Below are 7,845 nucleotides of genomic sequence, written 5' to 3' on the forward strand. Positions count from 1 at the left end.
GAACAGTTGGGGCACTTCTGTTGAGATTCTGTTATCAAACAGAACCAAGAAGTGTAGCTGTGTGCTCAGCTGCCTACTGTTCTTTGCATAGGAGTCATCATGCCAATCTGCAGAACACCATCAAGAATCCATGATGTATACAAAATCAGTTCCTGTATTCATAATAGTATTTTTTTTCTATGGTAGCCACAGTACTTACTCCAAATCTAAATTAGCATCATAACTAATACCCATATAGAATGTTGTCAGATTTACAAAATGCCTTGGAGAGATTGAACTACAAGTGAACTCTGACTATAGTATCTAACAAGTCTCTATATCAACATAGCTACATCAATACAGAGGCAAATCTTCCAGTTTCACTTTTTTTTACATTGCCAATCAATTTCTCTAGCTTTAGTTTTCAAACTTTAACGGGGAGATGAAAATATCCCAGAGGAAAATTTGATCCTAGAATCACATATTACTTCATTGCTGGGTTGAGGGATTAGATCTCATTATTGACTCTGAGACATTTATATTCGTGTAATTATCAAAAGAAAATTCAGGCTACTCAAACCTTTGTTAAACTGTGTACTTAATTTTCTTCCTCATATTACAGTGTTCTGTTTTTTCAGTCACAGAAGTTTTTGTTCAAGACACTGGGGTGTTTTTAGGACTTTCCTGTATAAGACTATCTTGCTGTAATTTTTCATTGTAAATATGGTGTCATAGTTACAATAAAAGCTTAAGGACACAAACTTTCAGAAATGTGCTCCGTATCTTGGGTTCATAACACATAAGCAAAACCTTTGAGTTCCTTAATCATCCTTGAAGGTAATTTAATGAAAGAGGTTGCAAAATCAGAAAGGGTAACTGAAAGCTATAATTTCACTTTCTCACCTTCCAGTCTGAAGGTGTTGACACATACTCGCTTAGCAGGCAGCTGCAGCAGCTTAAAGTGTTAACACCATCCTACTGTTTATTATCACTCCTTGCTAAAGAGTATCATCCCCACAGGAGAGCTGCTGCAGACATCTTTGAGTGCATCTCAGCCACTTCAGTGCAAAGTCTAGCAGCTAATTTAAATTGCCAAGGTAGGCAGACGTCAGCCTGTCCTGTAGTCTGGGGGCTAAGGTGTGCTCAGTCTTTCTGTTCTGCCCATTCTGCTGGGTCAGTGGTGGCACAATTATTGGGCTCTATCTTCTTAAACTATCACCTGCTGAATGAATGTGTTGATGTGTTGAGAATATAGATATTCTAGAGGCTAATTTGTGGACATCAAAATTCACTGGGCCAGGTAGACTGGAGGACTGAATTTCATTATACTAAATATGTTTTAGGTACCTGCCTCCTTTCCAGATGGTGCATAGCACTTGCCTCTGGCAGGGCACAGGGGCATGCTTTTCTCTCACATGCACAAGTGTATAGACTTGTAACCTGCACCTAGGTGAAGCAATTCATTTGCCAAGCAGTTCTGTTGTCCTTGCCATCTTGAGGGCTCTCTCATTTTTCACCACCTGCAGCACACCATGATATGTCAGACCTGAGGTGCCAGAGGCACTGAGGAGGCTCAGCCATAGCCAGTCCCAAATGCCCAACCTTTGGGTTAGACAACAACAGGAGTAGAGAGAAAAGGAACTTAAAGTGAGAACAGGATTTTTACAGGACTCTTTAGATTAGATTAGATTAGATTAGAGTGGAATACCTGAGTAAAATAGATTAGATAGGCAGCAGTGAGAGATAGCAGTAAATCTTGAGTATTTTGTGCTGGAATAAGGACTTCTCTCCTAAGGAGAAGTCTGAAAAGTTAAGTAGGAAAAGGTACAAGTTTAACAGGGCCTGAGTTTAGGGATGAAAGGAAGAGTGAGTGGGTGGAGATGCGCCTCAGGCAAGTAGATGTTTGTACTGAATTTTGCCCTCAGAAACTATCACTTGTAGGAGCTGCTGAGGTAATGATCGTTCTGATAAGCATTTCTGTTATAGTCACTAGTGGCTTTAATCTCACAATCAAGGCCTGCTTTGAGATGTTCAGGCTAAACCTGGATACCTCTGCTATGTTCTTTGTTTTGAACATAAGAAATATTACTGCTTCCCAGGAAGTGTTTGCAAGCACGTGTAGTGTGCCTGACTACAGACTTTTCACCACTAACAACATCCCCACTCCCCGAGGATGCTGACAGGTGCCCGAGAATGATTCAACAGATTCTCCCCAGCATGAGAGTTTGAGGAGTGGATTACACATATATTTTTCATTCATTGGTATTTCCAAGATACTGCAGATAGTAGTCAGACCCTCCTAGACGTGTAAAAGCCATTAAATCATTACTATAGCTCCACAGTAACATGACCATTGTCTGCAACTGCATTAGCTTTACAGATTCCTGCATTGAAATTCCTATGATTCAGACATGATACAGGCATCTGTTTCTTGTCCAGCACTAGTACAGTATTCATCCTAGACATCAGTAGTGATGGCTGTTTTCTTGGTAACCATACCACAATATTCCCCTTTCACTTCATGGATGTACCTATCAACCAACACTCAGGAAACAGAAATAAATGTCATTGCTGCCATGCCTACATCTTGCCTCCCCTTTTACACCAAACCCTTACAAATGTGTCTCCTTTCTTTTATTTAAATCTTCTCTTCACAGGAGATCACACCTATCTCACTTGGCCCCAGACACTGATGCTTTTAAAGTGCTCCAGAACACTGCCAAAGAGAACTGCAGCGAGGCCTATCACTGGGTCTATAGTAAGAGAGGATTTTGACATCCTGAAGCTTCAGTCAGCCGTCTCAATCAGTCACAGGGTGTTAGGCAATACCTCCTAGAAGTGACACCATTTTAAGCACATACAGTATTCTGCAAGAGTATTCTCAGGGAAAATCACTGCCTGGGAGTGCCAACAGAGAGTAACATTGCAGCTTGGGTGGAAGTCTGGGCATCTAGTTCTTATCCTGCTGCACTGTAGGGAGAAAGAAGCCATTTGGCTTCTGGCAGTGGGAACCAGCTACCTATGTTGTGAAAACCTATGTTGTGTCTCAGATGATGTGTCTTATACTCCTCAGTGTAGTCTTCTCAGATAACAAAACTGAGGTGTTAAGGGAGGTCTGTGTCTGTCAGGATGCTGCTCCTGATGTGGACAGGATAGCAATGTCCGAAGCACAAAGAGAAGCCAGAATTGGACAGCAAGATGATTGTTTCTCCTGGCCAGCATCCCTGATCCATCGCCAGTCTTCCTGAGCTGGACCCAGAAGTGTTTGTGTGAGGCTACCAATGTGCACCAAGGCAGGCTGGCACAGCTTTTACAGCAGTAAGCCTCAGCTGTTCAACACTAATCATCCCTGCTGTTCTGACTGGAGTTGGATACATTTTGGTGGGTTTGCAGCATTAGTATTTCAGCTCAGACCACAAATTTGGTACTCTGTAAAGAAATACGAAGTTGTTCAAGCCTGCAAGTATTTACTAGCATCCAGCCAGGGACAAAAGTCATTTCAAGTATAATTCAGTGAGCCCAGGAGAATGGGTTGCAGTATAAAATTTGAGCAAGCAAGGTTATGGTTAGGAGGAGCCCAGCAGAAGTCACTTAATACTTTTAACTTGGGTTCCTAGCAATGAAAATCTACTGACACACTCTGAAACCATGAGCAAAGCAAAACTTGTTTTTCATGCTTTGCTGTTGGAAACTGTCACTGTGGAATAACAACAGTGACAATGTTTCTGAAGATGCTGTGCCTGTTTACAGAGGATTTCCTAATTTTTTAAAGGTCGAGGGAAATAAAATCACTGCACTATTTTCTGCATTCACTTAAACTATCTACATCCTTTCATTTGTTTCAAATTAGAGGAGCCAGAGTCTAACAGATAAAGTCATCGGTCTCAGTTCTGCTGAGGGTCTATTCACTTTAGGTCAAACAATGTTAACTTGTTTTGGAAAGCCATCAGGGACTATTACATGTGCAGCATTTTCCCTCAGAAACCCTCCCCTCCCACACATGCAGTTTAAAAGAGTTCAACACAATAAATATCCAACCTATTTAAAACTGGCCATAACAGGAAAGGTTTAAGTGCTCGAATGGCAGAGAAAAGTGGAATGACAATTTGAGTTACCTTAGCTCCTTTACTGAAGTAACACCTCTGTGTTTGGTTCTGTGCTTCTGACTGGAAGGTGATAAATCAGCCCTATTTTGTAAAATGTTTAGTTTAACTACTGAACTGACAATTTAGATGGAAGTAGCTGGTGATGAATTGACAACAGTGTTATCACTCTCTCCTTGCTTGATCACATAATCAGCAGCTTGATCCGCTGATTAGCGAAGCCTTGTTTTAGTAGCACAGAGGTGCTAACAGCCATCTCCAAAATTCAGGCTACCCATCTTGTATTTTTTCTGACTATCCACAGCTTCCCTCTAGATGGACAAAGTGTGGCAGCTTTCTTCTGAGCTCTGCCATGTAACAGATCTTCCCCTAGAGCTGAGCTGGATCAAGGCAGCTTTCAGGCATTGAGGAAAAGCTCAGGAGTAAAAATCAGACATATCACATGAATATGTTGATTTCATTCAAACCCTCCCTCCTTCCAAAAATGACGTGCCCCACCCAAAGGCAATGTGTCAGTTGCTGCTCCCACATTTTACCTACTCTGTCCAAAGAGCTCTTACTTCACTTTGAGCTCATCAGAACCTCACTGCCAGATACCCTGTAGAAACCACGTACTTGGGTTTTACTGGCTTCTAAACCTGATTTCATGTGCTTCTACTTATGCCAACTGACCGCTGCTCAGCTCTCTTTTCACTGAAGAGACACAAGAGATGTTCTCTAGGACAGCAGGAGTCATCCAAAGGTCAGAAGGTGTCTGAACCTGTAAGCTGATTACTATTTATGGGGACTAGGCTCTGAAAGTGATATTACACTGGGGTGGGGTTTTTTTTGGTTGACTGGTTGGTTGGGGGTTTGTTGTTTGGTTTGTTTCCCCACTGCTTTCCCACCACCCATCTTTCTGCTGAAGCTTTTAAAAAGTGAGATGGAAAATAGGGAGAGCATCCAGGGAAGCATGATCCCACAAAAAAAGAAAAACGAAAAACAAACAAACCAAAACCCAAACCAAAAACCAAACATGTGAGGCAAGCTGGATTGTATTTATGTCTGTATGGTATAAATTTTCCAGAAGAGACTGGATTTGGAATATCTTTGGTATTTTAACAGAACTAAACTTTTACTATAGCTTCCTGAAAGAAGTATTATAAATTCCCCAGCAAGCTACATCCTGCTTCCAGAGAAAGGATTGTATATGAATGCTGCTTTCAAGAAGAAGAAAATACAGGATTAATTTTCTTTCAGTGTTTTACAAACCCTTTGAAGAAATGGTGCAGAAGATGCTGGCTGCTTGGAGTTAGAGATACTATCTAATGACTGATTCTGCTCTAGCTTTGGGGACTAACACAGACAACTGTGGGAATTAGGGACACTCAGGATTGGGTTCAGGTTCCAAGTGGCTCATCTGCCTTTACAGAAAAAAAACCAACATAGGAATCCAGCAATGTAAATTATTGCAACTAATGAACAGAAATGCTCATTAATTTTCTGTAAACAGGCTGTGTTGATTGCCTATGCAAACTGTAGTATGGAAAGAAGAAACATGCTTTTGAACTGACTGAAGAAAGCATTAAACATAGCATGTTTCTAGTGTGACTAAATTAATCATCTGCACCCTCCACCAGTTTGTCCCTGTTTGGCAATGGACTTAGAGCTTCAAATCTAGTCAAAAATCAATCCAGTAATCTGATCAGCAATAACATAATGGTGGGAGAAGTCAAAATTAAAGTAATGAGCTAAGGAACAAAGCCGTGTTTACAGAATATTTTCAGCCCAGTCTTCTGCTGAGGCACCCTCAGATATTCATTTCAGAACTGCTTTCCCAGAAAAAAGCAGCAGCCAAATATTTTAACTCATTAGATATACTTGAACTTTTCGCTGCAGTATTGTGCTGTTCACATGTGCCAGACTCCAAATGGCTCCATGTGGATGCAAAGTATGTCCACACAAAGGTCATTTGCAGGATTAGACCAAAGAGTTGCATGGGAGGCAAGGGAAAGCAGTCCAAGTTAATTTAATTCTCAAGGCGGTCCTTCGGGCCTAAGCAAAATACAAAACAAACTGAGCACAGTAATGCAAAGCATTTTTCCCTGATGTCTAGGGTCAGGGATTAATATTTTTGATATATTAAGAGTGGTCTTTCCTTTTGATCAGGTAGGGATGGACTATTAGCTTTCAGGACTAAATGACTACCTGAGGTGAGGGCCACAAGTATTTTACAACTTTTATAAAGGTAATTAGCCGGAGTAACTGGATCTGATTAATATAAAAAAGACATCCAACGGGGAAACCCTCCTCCTTGATATGACATATTCCTGTTTACTCTTCTCATCCCCTGTGGGACCAGCTGCAGGAGCAGCAGGTTCTATTCCATTTGCAATGTGTCAGGCTGCTCTTCTGGAGACATCCTCTAAGTTTTAGAGAAATTTTGATGAAAGCCAGAGAAGAAGCAAAGATTTGCAGCAGTCGTCATTTGTCAAACTTCTGTATTCACTAAAACTTTTTTGTGCTGCTCTTAGCTTCTATGTTTATTTAATCTGATTTTCCTTATTTTTTGCTTTCTTTTGTAAAACAACAGTTGTTAAAACACTGGCAGCTCAATCATTTTCTTGAAAACTGGTTATATTGCCTTTTGAACTGTGTGATACTTCCAAAGCACAAAAGAGTTAAAGAAAAATAAACAGATTACTGCAACTTTCTGAATTTCAAAATAGAGGCAAATAACATCTGTGCAGTGCTCAAGTCCCTTCCAATAGTTAGCTGCTTTAGCGAAGGGGTGAACCATGTGGAAACACTGCAGCAGTAATCTTTTGTCTTTTCCTCCTGCACGATGTGTTTTCTGACTCCAGCTCAGAGGATTATGCTTTTCCTGCTCATGACAATACTGTTCTTAGAAGAACAAAGATGAGAGCAGAGAGTGAGGCACATTGCTTGGATCACTGGGGAGGATGGTCCATGTTAGTGCTGCCTGAAGACAGCTACCTCAAACAGCTCCCTGATTTAGCTGCATCTGAAGCTAAATGGTAATTTCACAGACTGCTGGACTAAGGAAATAGTGCCCCCACCCCGCTCCTTTCCATGCTGCTCTGTGTTGATAGAGGGTACAGAAACTGACCCAGCTGGAGGGGATGGCAGCTATAGGGAGACTGGTCCTTCTGAGTGATGGGATTGTGCTGGTCAGTGATCCTGCTCCTTGCAGCATCCTCTGCAGAAGCATTGCTGGAGCGCCTTATTCCTGTTGAATGTGTCACTCGGTGCAGAGCAGACTGGCAGGGTGTTCTAAACCATGTCAGGGCTCACCTGCCACTCTTCGACAGATGCGGTCTCCTTAATAGTCAAGTATTTTGGTTCTTCTCTGACAAATGCCAGAGCCTTGTAATCTGGGGTCTAGTTTGTTGTAGTCTTTGCTCATTTTACATTGGCTTCCTGCAAGCTTTTCGAGTTTCTGCTCATGCACTTTCCATTGATTATACATAAGATGCCTGCAGAATCTAAATGGTCCTTAGCGTTTTGGCTGGAAAAGCTTTAATTAAATGGATCTCATACTCTCTTCTTCTTTTTAATGAAATGACTTCTTTTGGTTCCAATTCAGGGCAGGAGCACTGCTGAAATATTGAAAACATTAATGGATTATCAAAGCATATGCTGGGTACTCTCCTTCAAAAATATGAATGTCTTATTCACCTTCAGTTTAGCTCAACGTGAAGACAAGAATGAGGGGCTCTTGTTACAAATACAGGTGTTGCTGCACAGCCACTACTGTTTATTC

This window comes from Corvus kubaryi, unplaced genomic scaffold (genome assembly GCF_017639235.1).
Source record: "Corvus kubaryi isolate FWS band 111438036 unplaced genomic scaffold, C.kubaryi_AGA036_p1.0 37398, whole genome shotgun sequence".
Taxonomy (NCBI): domain Eukaryota; kingdom Metazoa; phylum Chordata; class Aves; order Passeriformes; family Corvidae; genus Corvus; species Corvus kubaryi.